The sequence below is a fragment of the Cricetulus griseus genome, chromosome 5, assembly GCF_003668045.3.
Source record: "Cricetulus griseus strain 17A/GY chromosome 5, alternate assembly CriGri-PICRH-1.0, whole genome shotgun sequence".
Lineage (NCBI taxonomy): Eukaryota > Metazoa > Chordata > Mammalia > Rodentia > Cricetidae > Cricetulus > Cricetulus griseus.
The window spans coordinates 144,183,734-144,198,653 of record NC_048598.1 but is presented as its reverse complement, the minus strand read 5'-3'; the positions used below and the strand labels follow the sequence as shown (position 1 = coordinate 144,198,653).

Sequence of the window (14,920 nt, the reverse complement as noted above, 5' to 3'; positions counted from 1 at the left end):
ACCACCACATGTGGACAATATTGTAGTTAAGAGACTAAAAATGCAGTGACAGTTAACCAAATGGAAGCATGGGTCATTTATTTAAAGTACTGACTGAATATGTGTTCCTGTGCAATAGACATAAAATATTCATTCAAAATCTGTGGCAAGTATTGCATACTTGTAAATGGTGCAAAGGTATTTGCCAGAGGGGCAGCTCCACAGTCTCAATGGCATGTAGCAATGGTGGTGTTGCCAGTCCTCTGTGGGTAAGCTTCAGCCTTGACTCTACCCTTCCTCTTATTTTGGGATCCAAAAGAAAAGGACTGCTTCCAATCTGGTTGTGCCTCTGTGATTGCAAAGGGAGAAAGAAATGGCTTGCAATGGTTCTTAAGACTTCTGCTGAGACACAGTGTACATCACTCCTGCTAACATTCCACAGGGCAAACATTCTCATGGTCCAGTCAGTGTGTACCATGATCACTTGTGGGTTTATGTATCCCTACAGATCAGACATCAAGTAATTGAGCAAAAAGATGGAACAACAGTAAGTACTGGAAACTAAAATATTTTACTGAACTTCAAGTCCAGAGAGTATGCCCAGGAATGTCAGTGATTGATACAAGACTCTAAAATCCCAAACAACTCATTTCTCATCTGCTTGCTCTGCTAGAAAAGAAACACAAGGCCAAGTGATGGACAAGCTAAAAAGGAAATGTGTTACTGAGGCCCTGCTCAGTCCTCCCTTGAAACTGAAATTGTTGGCCAGGCTCTTTGACTTCCTGTTTGTATTACCAATTTATAAAACATCTCAGAATCCACATGGAACTCTGTAAGGATTCATTAACTCCTAGAGGGTTATCTCCCCACATTCAAGTTCTGTGTTCCCTCAAGAAAAAAAATTATTCAAAAGTCTAAATTTATTTTTTGGTTGTTATTAACATCACGGCATTGTACTTACTCTGAGAAGAACATTTAAATACTTGTTAGGATTATTTTAAATTGTTTATAGCTTACTTTACTTTTATACATTATACAGCCTTTACTAGTAAGTGACAGGGCAAAGAGAAGATGATAATCAAATGAATATTGATCCTCTTTCCAAACTTAATAGAATTATCTTACACATAGCTAATATATGTAAATGTTACTTTAACATAGTTTACTCCTTTGGCATAGTTTTCTACTAACATATTTTCTACATATACTTGTTTAAAAACCCTTCACTAACTGAAAATTTCATCTATTAAGGATGTATAATTGACAAATATGAATAGTTTGTATTTGAAGTAGAAACTCCAACTTATTTATTTACCTATTTATTTACTTACTTATTTTGTTTGTTTTTTGATAAAGTTTCTCTGAGTACCCTGATTGTCCTAAAACTCACTTTGCAAACCAGGCTGGCCTGGAACTTGGATATCTGCCTACCTCTACCTACCTAGTGCTGGGATTAAAGGCTTTCACCACCACTGCCCAGCACAAATTTTTTCATACATACAAACACACACTGAGAAATACTTAACAGAATCAAGAAATTAACATTATTATTTTCTTACAAAATCACCACCTTCCATTCTCTAGCTGTATGTGTGTGTATGTGTATTTGAGGATGTGTGTGTGTGTGTGTGTGTGTGTGTGTGTGTGTGTGTGTGTGTGCGCGCGCGCGCGCGCGCGCGTGTGTAATATTCCTTTGATTGGTTTAATAAAGAAGCTGACTGGCCAATAGCTGGACAGAATAAGGTTAGATGAGGAAACTAGACTAAAGACACTGGAAAGAAGGGCAAAGTCAGAGGAGTCACCAGTGAGACACAGAGGAAACAGGAGGTGCAAGATGAAAGAGAGGTAATGCCATGTGGCAGAATGTAGATTAATATAAATGGGTTAATTTAAGTTGTAAGATCTAATTAGTAATAAGCCTGAGCTATTGGCTGATCATTTATAATTAATATTAAGTCTCTCTGAATTTAATTTGGAGCCAATGGTCCCAACAAAACTCTCTCTCTCTCTCTCTCTCTCTCTCTCTCTCTCTCTCTCTCTGTGTGTGTGTGTGTGTGTGTGTGTGTGTGTGTGTGTATAATTACAATTACAGATGCCCTCATAGTTCTACTCTTAGAAAATTTCTCATGAGTACTATGCTAACCACCGTCAAAATGCTTACATCAAATTTCGAAAAGCAAGTCACTGCATAACTGAACCTTTGTGAAGTTTGACCAACGTCTCTCCATTTCTCATCTGCTAATAATCACCAATTTCCTCTCTGCTTCTCTAAGGGAGTATGTTTCTGAAAAATAAATTATGAAAGCAGACAGAAGCTGGGTGATCAAGCATACTACTTCTTTTAGATCAAACTTCTTAGAGGTTTCCGATGTAATGGTAGTGGCTTCCTGGACCCTTTTAGATCGAGACAGTTCAGACAATCATACTTTTCTATTGAATGTTTTGAAGTGATATCTCCCAAATATTTAGAGGTATGACATAAAATTAAGGATGTTTTTTGCCAACTGTCACAGTAAACAGGAGGTCTTAATCTTTCTTTTCATGGATGTTACGGCTACCGAGACATGACAGTAGTGGAGAGGTGTACAGATGAATCCAGATGACCATTCAGAACAGCTCTCTGGAGTTTTAAGACACAAAAGAACCATGGTGATGACAGATGATGTAAAATGAATTACTGGGATTACATAGTTTCTCTGAATGATGCAATTCCTCCTGAAAAGCATCAGAAAACTCTACTGAAGCATAGTTACTCTTGATGGGATTTGTGTGTACATTTTAAATTACAATTAAAGTACTATTTATAAATTAAAGTATAATTTCTCAAATTATAATTTAGCATTTATTATACAACATTTATATCTTCCAAGCTCTTCTCTTAAACTATCTTATTCCTTTTCACAGTCTTTTTGGTTATATTCACTTTGTTGGTAGTGAAACCACATTTTAAATAATGTAACTTTACCAGTCAGACATCTACTTGATGGAGAAATTGGAATTTAAACCCATCCACTAAGGTTTTTGCACTTCAGTTGGCTGATTTTGTAATTAAACTGCCCCCTATAGTCAACTCATTACTGTTTTCTCAATAAAATTGGTGACAGTGCTTGATTGTTTATTTTGTTTATTCTTAGTATCACGCTCTTTATCACATAAAATTTTCTATCATATAGCTGTTTATTAGAATTGTTTCTACACATTCAAATCTTTCCTCTAGTCACAGGACCTACTTATGAGAGATAGCTGGATAATGTTAAGAACAGAAAGTTCCTTACATGAACCTTCTGGTTTCAGTTCGGAGGGTCTCTCAGGCTTCTCAACCACATTGTCTACAACTAAGAAACGAAATTTGAGTACATCTCATGAATCAAATCACATGTTTGTGAAGTGCCTGATCAGGAAGAAATCAAAGAGGATAGTTAAAGAAGTGGATGTTTATAAAAGATAGGAGTTGCTGACTTTTTAGGTCATTACTTTCTCTAGATCACTTTACTAGCTAAGAAATATAAGATCTAGTCCTTGCTATAGAGACTATGAAATATAAATGGGGAAATGGTATATAGATATCAAAGGAGATAACTACCAATGTATTTCTTTTGCAGAGATGGAGAATCAAATACAAATCTTTACATCTAAGTAAATGCTTCATCTCTGAGCTATATCTAAGTCCAAACATAGACACTAATTATCTCATCATGTAATCAACCAATGTTTTTAAAGACAAAACTCCTACTGTGACAGGAGTGATAGATAATAATAATACCATTGTAGAAAAAGCAGGATATGTAATAAAACAATATGAATGCTATACATTTCAGAGAACAAAGTATGAGACTTCAACATTGTCTAGTTTGTTAAGTTTATATTTTAAAAAAAGGAATGAACTAGTAATTTCAAAACACTCTAACTTTATTTCCCACAAAGAAAGAGAGTCTTAGATCAAGATCCAAAAAGATTCACTGTCTGGTATGACCTACCCCACATCAGGATGGGACAAGCCTGTCTCACTGTAACCTTATAAGGCCACTAATCAGATTCCTGGTAGTAATCAAATCACTACCCAAATGCCTTAGTTCCTAAAAACCACCACATTAGAGACTATGTTTCAGGGAGACACTGAAGCAATGCATGAAAGACATTTCCTTTAAAACTAAAACACAAATGCAAGACTAGAATATAGTCATAGTAACAGATGTCCGTATCTTTGAAAAGGTATATGACCAGGAGTTTTCATGGATCAGCTGTAGCCTTAAAGATTGCACAGAAGCAAGAAAAAATGCTTTCAATTAGATGCTATGGAATTCATATGCAATCCATGCAAATGAAGATGTCTGGGGAAATAGTCTATGCCTAGGAAAGGGGCAGCATAAAGGGATTGTGAAGAATCTTTGGAAATGTGTGTATTTTAAGTTAATAATTTGGAGCAATATGTTGCAATAGAGCACACTCAACTTTATCAAACAGAAGAGAAAATTAAAGAAAATTGTGTTTTCTAAAGTGATTCTATCTATAGTGTAAAAAGCGGAAGTGTTGAAAGGGTCGGAAAAACATATTGAAAGAACAATGTTGAGAATGCTGACTGAAATGGCTATAGAATTTTCTCAGTACTTGACTAAAGAAAGTATAAATAATGTAGTTCAAGCTGAAAATTTATATGTTTTCACTGAATGTAACTTTTATTTCAATACAAAAATAAATACCAATTTTTAAAAAAGTATATGTGTAGCAGAGGGAACAAACAATGGTGTTCTTTGCTTCATGTCTTATAGTAAATTCATCAATAAATCTAAGTGACTCTACCTTCCAAAGCTATTCTGAATCCAGGCCCCTCTCTCTATTATCTTCACTTTTTTTCTAGAACCGATCAGTGCTGTCACTCAACCAGAACATTATAATGCCTGCCTAATTGTACTTTTCTTCTACCCCCAATTGCTGCCCCCCACCCCACACAACACACGAATACAGTGTCTTCTTGGTATAAGAAAACATATTACAACAGATTATGTCATTCCAGCTGCACAGTTCCCTCAGGGCTCCCCTTATGTTTCTGATTTACCAAGCTGTCTATGATCTGGCTCTTGTCTCTCTCCACAAGATCATTCCATACCCTTCCATGCCTCAGGTATCCTATCTTTTCCTCTTCTTTTGAATTCCAAACTTATTCTCAGTACAGGACTTTTGATTGATCTCTTCTTACTCTGATTTTCTCTGATGGTTTCTGTGCTCTTTCTTACCACACAAGTATCTATTTAAATGCCACCCCATTCAAAATAGCTATTTTTTCACATGAGAGAAAAAAGACTTAAAAATAGTTTATTTAAATAATACAAAGATCAACACTGATTGTTACTAGCCAGAGAATTAAAATAGTATGATGACAGAATATGGCTGCAAAGGCCGGTCCAAAGTCCTAATTGGTCATCTTCCAACCATCATGGCTGTTACCATAGTTCCCACCAAGAAACCTACAAAGAAAGCAGGGCTTTGTAACAAAGGGGATTTGAATTCCTCATTTTATCACACCCGTGCTGTTTAACCTCCCACATCACTTAGCTCCTGAGAATGTCAGCCCACATTAAAACTGAGATAATGATAGCCCTTTCTTCATAGATTATTTTGGTGAGGGTTGCATAAGATCCCATGCATTTCAGCTGGTGATTGGAGCTTCTTAGCAGGAAGTTTTAGAGATGGGTCTCATGTAACCCAGGCTGACTTCAATTTAGTATATGGCTGAGGATGACTCTGAATTCTTCATCTTCCTGCCTTAATTGTATCAAACCTGGTACCTGCTACCACACCCGATTTATATAGTCTGGGAACTAAAACCTAGGGCTTCCTGTATGCTAGGCAAACACTCTATCAACTGAGTTATATACCTAACCTAACAGTTTTTAATCTAAGTGCAATAAAGTTTATTAAGTATTAGCTATTATGATCTAGGTAAAAGCAAAAATGACTAAATGAATGAGCTGAGGTGTTAACTTTTTCGGGGGTAATGAGAATATTCAGCACACAGATAAATGAAAATTTTGTGGGTGTCAGGGAAACCATTCATACAAATATTCATGGCCTTGGCCAGCTTTCTTGCTGTTAGGTTATACAGAGTTTTGAATGTGGTACTATCTCTTTCTACTCTTTTTAGAGTCAGTTTGCTAGGTCATCCAAATTTTCTCAAAGGGAGTTTCATTAAACACAGCTTATATTTGTTCACCGGAATCTGAGAGCTTGAACTCCATTTTCAGTCGCTGAAGTGATTCTTTTAGACAAATCACAAACCATTGTATGAGCTCAAAGACAGTAAAAAAGGCAACAGCCCTCCTTCCTCCCTTTGTCTCCATCTGTAGAATGAAGTTAATGAGACATTGCAGCTTGCCAGAAGGCAGGCTTTGTCAAATGGCTTTGGATATAAGTAGGAAATTGCAACACTTTTGTCTTAAACATGTGTCACATTTATGAAATTTGAATCAGTACGGGTTCACAGATTGTCTGGGAAAGTACTGTAGGTTTGAGTTATTTTGGCAAATCCAGTCATCTTCTATAGCCAGGTCTATGGCCCAGAGCAAAAGAACTGAAGACATTGTCCTTGGCATGATTCTTACAGCTGTCCTGAGTTATTGGTGATATATAAAAATGGAAGTACATCTAGAGGATGGAGACATCAGTCTTCTAGATGGTGTTTTGGAGAAGTCAAAAGGTTCATCACAGGGAAACAGAAGTGGCTCAGTTTCTAATGATTAGTTTTCTATGTTGGTTCTTGCTTTCAAAGAACACATTCTAAGGAAGTCTTACCAATGTAACTAGCATCACTTCTAATTTCATGATCATAATATATTTGATCAAGAAACCCTTTAATTGCTAGACTATTTTCTCATTTTATTTTGATTGACTCTTTCCTTATAAATTATGTCATTGGATTATATATATATAATTATTATTCTAAATTGCATGTAATTACAGTTAGAATATCCCAAACAACAAGATAAGCTAAAGTCTGTTAGGATTTCTTCCTTTTTATTTGATAATTACTACAAGTTTAACAGCTTTTCCAGATGGGAATTTTTCTGTTTATATTTCCATTAAGGGCTTTTTGTGCTAAAAATGCTTTTACAGTGGAGTATGATGACTCATGCCTATAGTCTCAGCACTCAGGAGGCAGACACAGGAAGAGTGCAATGTATTCAAGGCCAATCTGGGCTGTAATAGTGGCTCTGAGCTAGCTTAGGCTACAGAGTAAAATATTATCTCAAAAAAGAATATTTTTATAATACTATTGAGAATTTTTTATATAATGTGATTATTACTTATTTAAAGAATGAAACTGTTTTAAAAGGAGAATTCCATACAATTGTACAAGTTGTCCAATAACTTCCATTTCTAATGACCAAAAAGAACTTGATATTTTTTATTGAGTTTATTTTACAGTTAAAAAAGTTGAAGTATTACTTAAAAGATAGAAGAATTTGTTGATAGTGGAAATTGTGTTGTTGAATTTTCCTTTTTTGAGCATTTTTCAAGGACATTTAACAGAGTGCTTTTCAGCACATTTTTTCCTAATAAAGAGACTCTGTCTATCCTTGAGGCAAAAAACACAGCAAATGTTCAAAAATGAAACAAGTAAACTGCAACAGAAATAATACTTAAAGTTTGTAAATTACACTAGGATTAATTCAACACTCAAATGTGTTGCTGCAAAAATCTGAATATGAACAATTCAATTAATGCCATTTACAGCTGACTCTGAGGATACATTTGACATATTTTGATTTAGAAAGTGTCAATCTAAATGCTAAATTTTTACAATATTCATCAGAGCAGTTAAAATGATGATTAAATTAAGCTCTATCTGGAGTGTTACCATCATCCCTATTTCAATAAAATTTTAACTGCAGATTATTTTCTGTTATATGCCAGGCCCTCTGCCAAATACGTTACATGTCTCAATGACGCCATCAGCCCTTCACAAGGGTAAGTAGTCTCTTTCATTCACAGATACACAGGGAGTGCTTAGTCCAATGTCTGCCACATTATAGGGCTTCAATAAATATCCCTTAAATTGAATAGATTTTTACCAGCGAGGCAAGTGTAAAATGTATGTATTTGAACAGATTCCCATCTTCCATTCATGTGGTACTGAATAGCAGATTGTCCAAGGGATAAGAAGTATTTATTTCTGATGGCTTAATAACAGCCAACCATTTTGCATGGCTTTTAAGATTAAGTCTGTGGACTGACTATACCAGACCTTAAGAAGCAAACTACTACCCAATGAAGAACAAGAAACAAATGAGCAAGGGGTCCCAATCTTACCTGCCATATTTATATCTCTGTCTAGCTTCAAGAAGCCAAAGAAAAATGGTAAACAGTCAATCTACATTTGAATCACAGTCTTCCTAGGTGTCCAAATTGGAGGAAAATGATGGGCATGTAGAAAGTGACAGATCTCAGACTTGGAAGGGCTTAGGCACTTCACTGATCATCAAGTAAAGGTATACATGCCTTCCCTTGATACATGCCTCAGGAGACCTAAATATAGACAGTACTTGCCATGTAGGTTCTGATTCTCTTCAGAGACTATGCCAAGTTATTTTTTGTGCTGGAGTCTAAACTGTCTTTGAGTCCCTACCATGTTATTGTCCCTCTGTCTGTCTGTCTGTCCATGGAATATCTGTTCTAATAAACTCCCCATTCTTCAGTTAAAAAAATTACAGGCACATATTGGATTAAGAGGAACAATAAGAACAAGACTGATGAGTCCAGAAAATGGAGAGTCAAAGATCATGTCAGCCAATGTTTCTCTTTTTAGCCCATCTCTCCCTGACTCACAACAGCACTCATTTTCCTTTATTTACCACAAATAGCATGTTTACCAACTATATTCTACAACTGGATAGCTGATTTATGACTGAGTGACAATCATGATACCTAAGGAGGATGACTTGTGAAATACTACATCTTATAAGCCATTTGCTGCTCGCCTGAAAGTTGAAGTTCCATGAAGCTACCTTTTACTATAAAATCTCTGTTGATAATTCCCATCACATAACATGCTCCTTAACTTGTTTTGAAAGCCATTTATTTTAGTAAGACTGCTTAATACAAAACCTATCGTCTTAACAATTTTAAGTGCATAGTAACAGTTTTGCTGACTACAAGTACAATATTGTGAAACAGATCCACCACTTATGCATCTTGCTTAAAGAAAATTTTGTCTATTGATTAGTAACTACACTTTTCTCTACTGTCCCTGCACCCAGTAATCCATTCTACTCTAATTATACAGTTTGTTTATATCCTATAAACTAGTGAAATCATAATCTTATGGACAATTTGGATTACTTTATGTCCTAAAATTTAATAAAATCACATTGCAGTTGTTTTCCTTTAATTTTTAGTTCTCTTAGCATAACACCTCTGGATTCATCCATGCTGTTTGTGTTACAAAATTCCTATCTTTTTCAGGTGAATGGCGCTCCAATTGTATTTCACATTTTTTTCACATTTTAATTCTTTCAGACACACACACACACACACACACACACACACACACACACACACACACACACAAATCAAAGAGGTTTACAAAGGAGAAAATAAACAAATAAAACTATCAATTAAAATCAATCGCTCTTAAATGTCAAAATCCCTACTATTTATCTTTTGTGTTTCAACAGTTGTGTTTTACTTTGCGTGTATACCAAGGAACTACTGACAAAGAGTATTGTAATTACTCTAGAACTGTTCTGCACTGATCCATCTCCCCACAAAACCTGACCTTTTCTAAGATGAAAATAGTTGCTGTAGTTTAGTATATAATCTTTGCAGATGGCCTTCTCTACTTGATTCTACATATAAAGACTCCGCCATATCCTCTCATCGCTAGACAGCTCATTTCCTCTAAAGTTTGAACATTTCTTTGTGTGGCTACATCCCAGGGTACTTTTCGAGCCATCTACTAAAGGGCATCTTGATAACTTCCAAGTCCAGGCAATAATTAAAGCAGCTGTAAACACCTGGGTGCAGATTCCCTCATGTGCAATGGCTTTCAAGTTCTTTGAGTAAACAATAAAGAAAACAATTTTGGAATCACATGCTAACGGTGGGTTCAGTTTGTGAGAGTCGCTGTAGTCTTGCCAGCATTCTGTGTTGTCAGTGTTTTTTGATTTTGGACATTCTCTATATCTGTAATGGCATCTTGTTCTAGTTAACAATTTCCCCATGACACATGATACAGAGTATCTTCTCTTATTCTTGTTTGCCATCCGTCTATTATCTTTGGTGAGGTTTCTATTAAGTTCTTTAAAAAAAGAAAATGGGCTTTGTCTTGATGATACTCTTTACTTCATTTATGGAGATTTCCTTAAGAATCATTTTGAAAGTTGGGAAAGTCTTCCAAAAAGAGTTTCATGCAATTACTGTATTTTCTGTCATGTTGGGTGTGTCATTTGAAGAGAAATTTCAGGTTCTAGTACGGTTTCTTTCATGACTTTTAAAGGCAGAAAATCATATATCTATTCAATGGATGATGTGATACTTTGGAAGAATGGAACTTCTATGGGTAATTTTAGAAAACATTTTGAGTTTAATAACGCTATTTATAAATTGAGTTTAATGATAGCAGAACAGTGTTCCTATTGCATACAGCTATATTAATGGATAAAAATCTTTAAAATACTTTAAATGCTACACTGCAATATAGTTTTCTGAAAGTTTTATTTTAGTTTCAGTGTGTGTGTGTGTGTGTGTGTGTGTGTGTGTGTGTGTGTGTGTTTGTACATGTGTGTGCCAGTGCCTATGTAGGCCAAAAGAAGTCATCAGATGCCCTGGGGCTGAAGACGCAGCTAGTTGTGAGCTGCTGTGTATGTGGTCTGGTAATTGAACTTGGGTCTTCTAAAGAATAGCAAGTACTCTTAACTGCTGAGCCATTTCTTTGACCACATAATGTAGGGCCCAGACTTGTTCTGCCACACTACAAGAGACAAATAAATGGAAAATATTGAGTGGATTTTACATGTAGGGAAGTGCTATCTATAGTAAGTAAAATAATATTCTTCTAATATTAAATAGTTCAATGTCACAATGACCAAGGTATCTTCTAGAAAACTTCTTAGCAATGGAACCATTAGAAAACCTTAATTTACTGATAAAGCATTATAATGTGAAACTACACTAGCAAGTGAGTGAGTCTTGAGGATGACATAATATTCCTTCAAACTAATAGTGTTGTTTGTCATTTTAAAAAAGCAGAAGTAATAGAAAGTCCAAATACAGATAAAACTGAAATATAAGTTTTCAAATCCAGATTTCCCAGTAAGGGAATCTGTTTTTATGAAGAAGATATCTGGTGGTGAATAAAGTATCTGGTATTTTTCTTGCTTTTTACATAGTCAGATAAAACCTTGAGGTCAGTATGTAATCTAAAGTCATATTGACTCTGTCAAAGTAGTGTTTGAACTAAAATTCTATATGATGCCCTGCTACCTAATTTATTTCAAGGGAATATTCAAATAACTGATATGTAAGAAAAAGATTTAAACAAACCCAATATTTTTATGCCTTTTAGCCGTATTCTCTATAATTGGAGAATGCAGCTAACGAATTGGTTTGTTTTACATACAAACCAATAGAATTACAAAATGTCAAATATAGATCAGCTATCATTAGCTATTATCAAACTAAGGAAGAATTTTCTAGGTCTCTCTGCCATTGCCTGGATTGACATTTGGTGTCATCCTTGTAGATCTCTGGAAATCTCCCTAGTGCCAGATCTTTCCTTGGATCTATAATGGCTCCCTCGGTTATGATATCTCTCATCCTGCTCTCTGGCGTTCCATAATGGCCTCCATCTGGTAAGAAGTTAGGGTCAGAGAGTTAGGGCCCAAATGATTATAGTGGTATCCATTGAAAGATAACTACTATAAGAGAGGAAAAAAATTCTATGGGGCCTCTGGTAGTGGATCAGTATTTATCCCTGGCATAAGATGCACAATCATACACCAAGGACATCTGTTCAACAATGTTCATAGCAGCACTATTTGCAATAGCCAGAAACTGGAAGCAACCTAGAAGCCCCTCTACCGAGGAATGGATAGAGAAAATGTGGTACATTTACACAATAGAGTACTACTCAGCAGAAAAAAACAATGGAATCTTGAAATTTGCAGGAAAATGGATGGACCTAGAAAAAACCATTCTGAATGAGGTAACGCAATCACAAAAAGACAAACATGATATCTACTCACTCATATGTGGATTTTAGACATAGAGTAAAAGATTACCAGCTTACAATCCACACTGCCAGAGAAACTAGTAAACAAGGAGGACCCTAAAAGAGACAAACATGGTCCCCTGGAGAAGAGGAAAGGGTCACGATCCCATGAGCAAATTGAGAGCATGGGAAGAGGGGGGAAGGAGCTACGAGAATGAGAAGAGAAGAAGAGGAAAGATGCAGAAGTCATGAGGGAGCAGAAAGGTTGAGTCAGGTGAAGAATAGAAGAAAGGGTATGTGATAGGTAGGGTTTTAGTTGGGGGGGTGGTAGAGGAGGAAGGGAGGAAGAAGGGAACTGGGATTGTCATGTAAATCAACCTTGTTTCTAATTCAAATAAAAAATGATAAAAAAGAGAAGGGACTTTGGGAGCCCATCCCATATGGAGGATTGCTCTCTCAGCCTGGACACATGGGGGAGGGCCTAGACCTGCCCAGGATGATATGACAGACTTTGGGGAACCCCTATGGAGGGCCTTACCCTCCCTGGGGATCAGAGGGAGGATAAAGTGGGGGACTGGTGGGGGTTTGGGGGGAGGAGAGGGTGAGGGAGTAGGGATTGATATATGAAGCAAGCTTGTTTCTAATTTGAACTAATACAAATTTAAAAAAAATCTTTAAAAAATATAAAGAACAACTGGCCATAGGGATTCCAAATCTAGTTGAAACATTTAAAACACAACCCATACATCTAAGGTTCAGGGAATATTACAGAAGACAGAGGGAGGAATTATAGGGGCGAGTGGACCAGGAAGTTTCCTGCCAGATTGTGTCTTCAAGATATGACAGGATGGTACACCAATGAAATCTCAACAACACGGCTGTCTAAACATGACTGGAACAGTGGCAATACAAATTGTCATGGCAATGTAGATGGAAAAAATCTCAAAGGGTTCTACATCTAGATGAAGAGACATAGGTAATTAATGACTGCTGAGAAAGGAAGAATTTGACTCCTCCAGGGATGACCTCTCTTTTTGGTTATCCAATACTACTTGATTATCCCTAAAAATATATATACACACAAGCATCACTAAATGGACCCAGCAGGATACATTTATATAATTATTCCTCTCTCTCTCTCTCTCTCTCTCTCTCTCTCTCTCTCTCTCTCTCTGTGTGTGTGTGTGTGTGTGTGTGTGTGTGTGTGTGTGTGTGTGTGTAAAACAATAATTAAAGAAAAAAAAGGTACCTGGAAAGGAAGATATAATGATCACAAAAGTGGTTTTCCCAGGGTGAGCTTATGCATTGCATTCCATGTGTGTTAAGCCCCGAGATATGATCTCCTGTAATGCTAGAATATAGACTTCATGATTTGTAGTGATGGGTATCCATGTTCCCACTTTGTCCTATTAAATAGAAGAGTTTAAATATGTTAAGTCCTATGCAACAAGGGGGAAACCTTGCCAGCTACCTAGGGATAATATTGACAGACAGGAATCTTACAGGAGAACCTACAACCATCATTTTACTAAACCTGCATAATCCCTGACTACATTCTAAATATTTGTCTTCACCTCTTATCAAGGCAACATCTCCTTGCAACAGCCAGAGAACATTACATAAAACCACAACCAATCAAAAAGAAGAGTGATAGATCTCAGTTGCAACTGGATACATCTAAAAATCAACCCCCTCACCTAAAGCTAAGGGAATGTTGAAGAAGAGAGGCAGAAAGCCTGTAAAAACCAAAAGATCAGAAATGCTCTGACATTGTCTTCTAGTAGTCAGAAGCTATACTCACAAATTCTCACTTGTGTGACTGCCTAAACATGAGTTAACAAAGACAAAGATAGACATGCAAAGTGGATGGGAGAAAGCCTACAAGGCTTCAACCCTACACAAAGAACTACAGACAACTAACGAAAGAATGCTGAGAGTGGGAGAAGTAAGGAAGAGCATACCAATTGGTTATCCAACACCAAATGGTCAGCCCCTGAAAAATATATATGCATATATGTAACATCACACAAACTGAGAAGGTCATATGTAGGAATATATATGTATACACATATATGCATGAAACAATGATTAGTGAAAAAAGTGGCAAAGAATTTAAAAGAGAGTTAGGAGAGGGTTTGCAGGGAAGAAAGGGCAAGAGGGATGATGCAATGATGTTGTAATCTCAAAAATAAAAGAAGTAATTACTAAAATCATTACAGTAAAAAAAGCTATGGATTTGAGAGGGAGCAGGGATGCATGAAAGGGGTCAGAGAGAAAAGCCGGGGCATGATGTAATAGATTTTAACTGAAAATAAATAATATATATATGGAATGGAGTTGAATTTAAGAAAAACAGTTATGACTGTTCAAAACTGATGAAAGACTATGAGGGAAGACTGAAGTCAGGTTTAAAGAAGCAGTTCTTGAAAAATCAGAATTTAGACAGAGTTGATAAATGATGAGTGCTCTGATATATGAGCCTTTCCCATGTTTCCTTTTGCACTGTACATCTTTGAATAGTTACATTAAGCTATAAGTTGGTCCAGACTTGAAGGTACTAGGTAGAAGTTGTGAGGCAGCACTCACTGGATCTTGAGATCCTAACAGCACCAATTTATATTTAAGAATAAATGGTGCAGGTACGATATACAAACACTCAAACTTTCTTTCTCATATTCAGTTTTAGAAGATATATTTTCAACCAAGACTATTATATTTTTTATATTTGAAATGTGT

The 14,920-nt window shown here is 36.1% G+C and overlaps 1 non-coding gene across 1 annotated transcript; it reads left to right on the top strand.

Moving 5' to 3' along the window:
* Positions 1-13,425: 13,425 nt before the first annotated feature.
* On the top strand, positions 13,426-13,593 carry LOC113836223. Its single transcript, XR_003486210.1, has one exon. It is a non-coding gene; the product is annotated as a U1 spliceosomal RNA (small nuclear RNA).
* Positions 13,594-14,920: the final 1,327 nt, after the last annotated feature.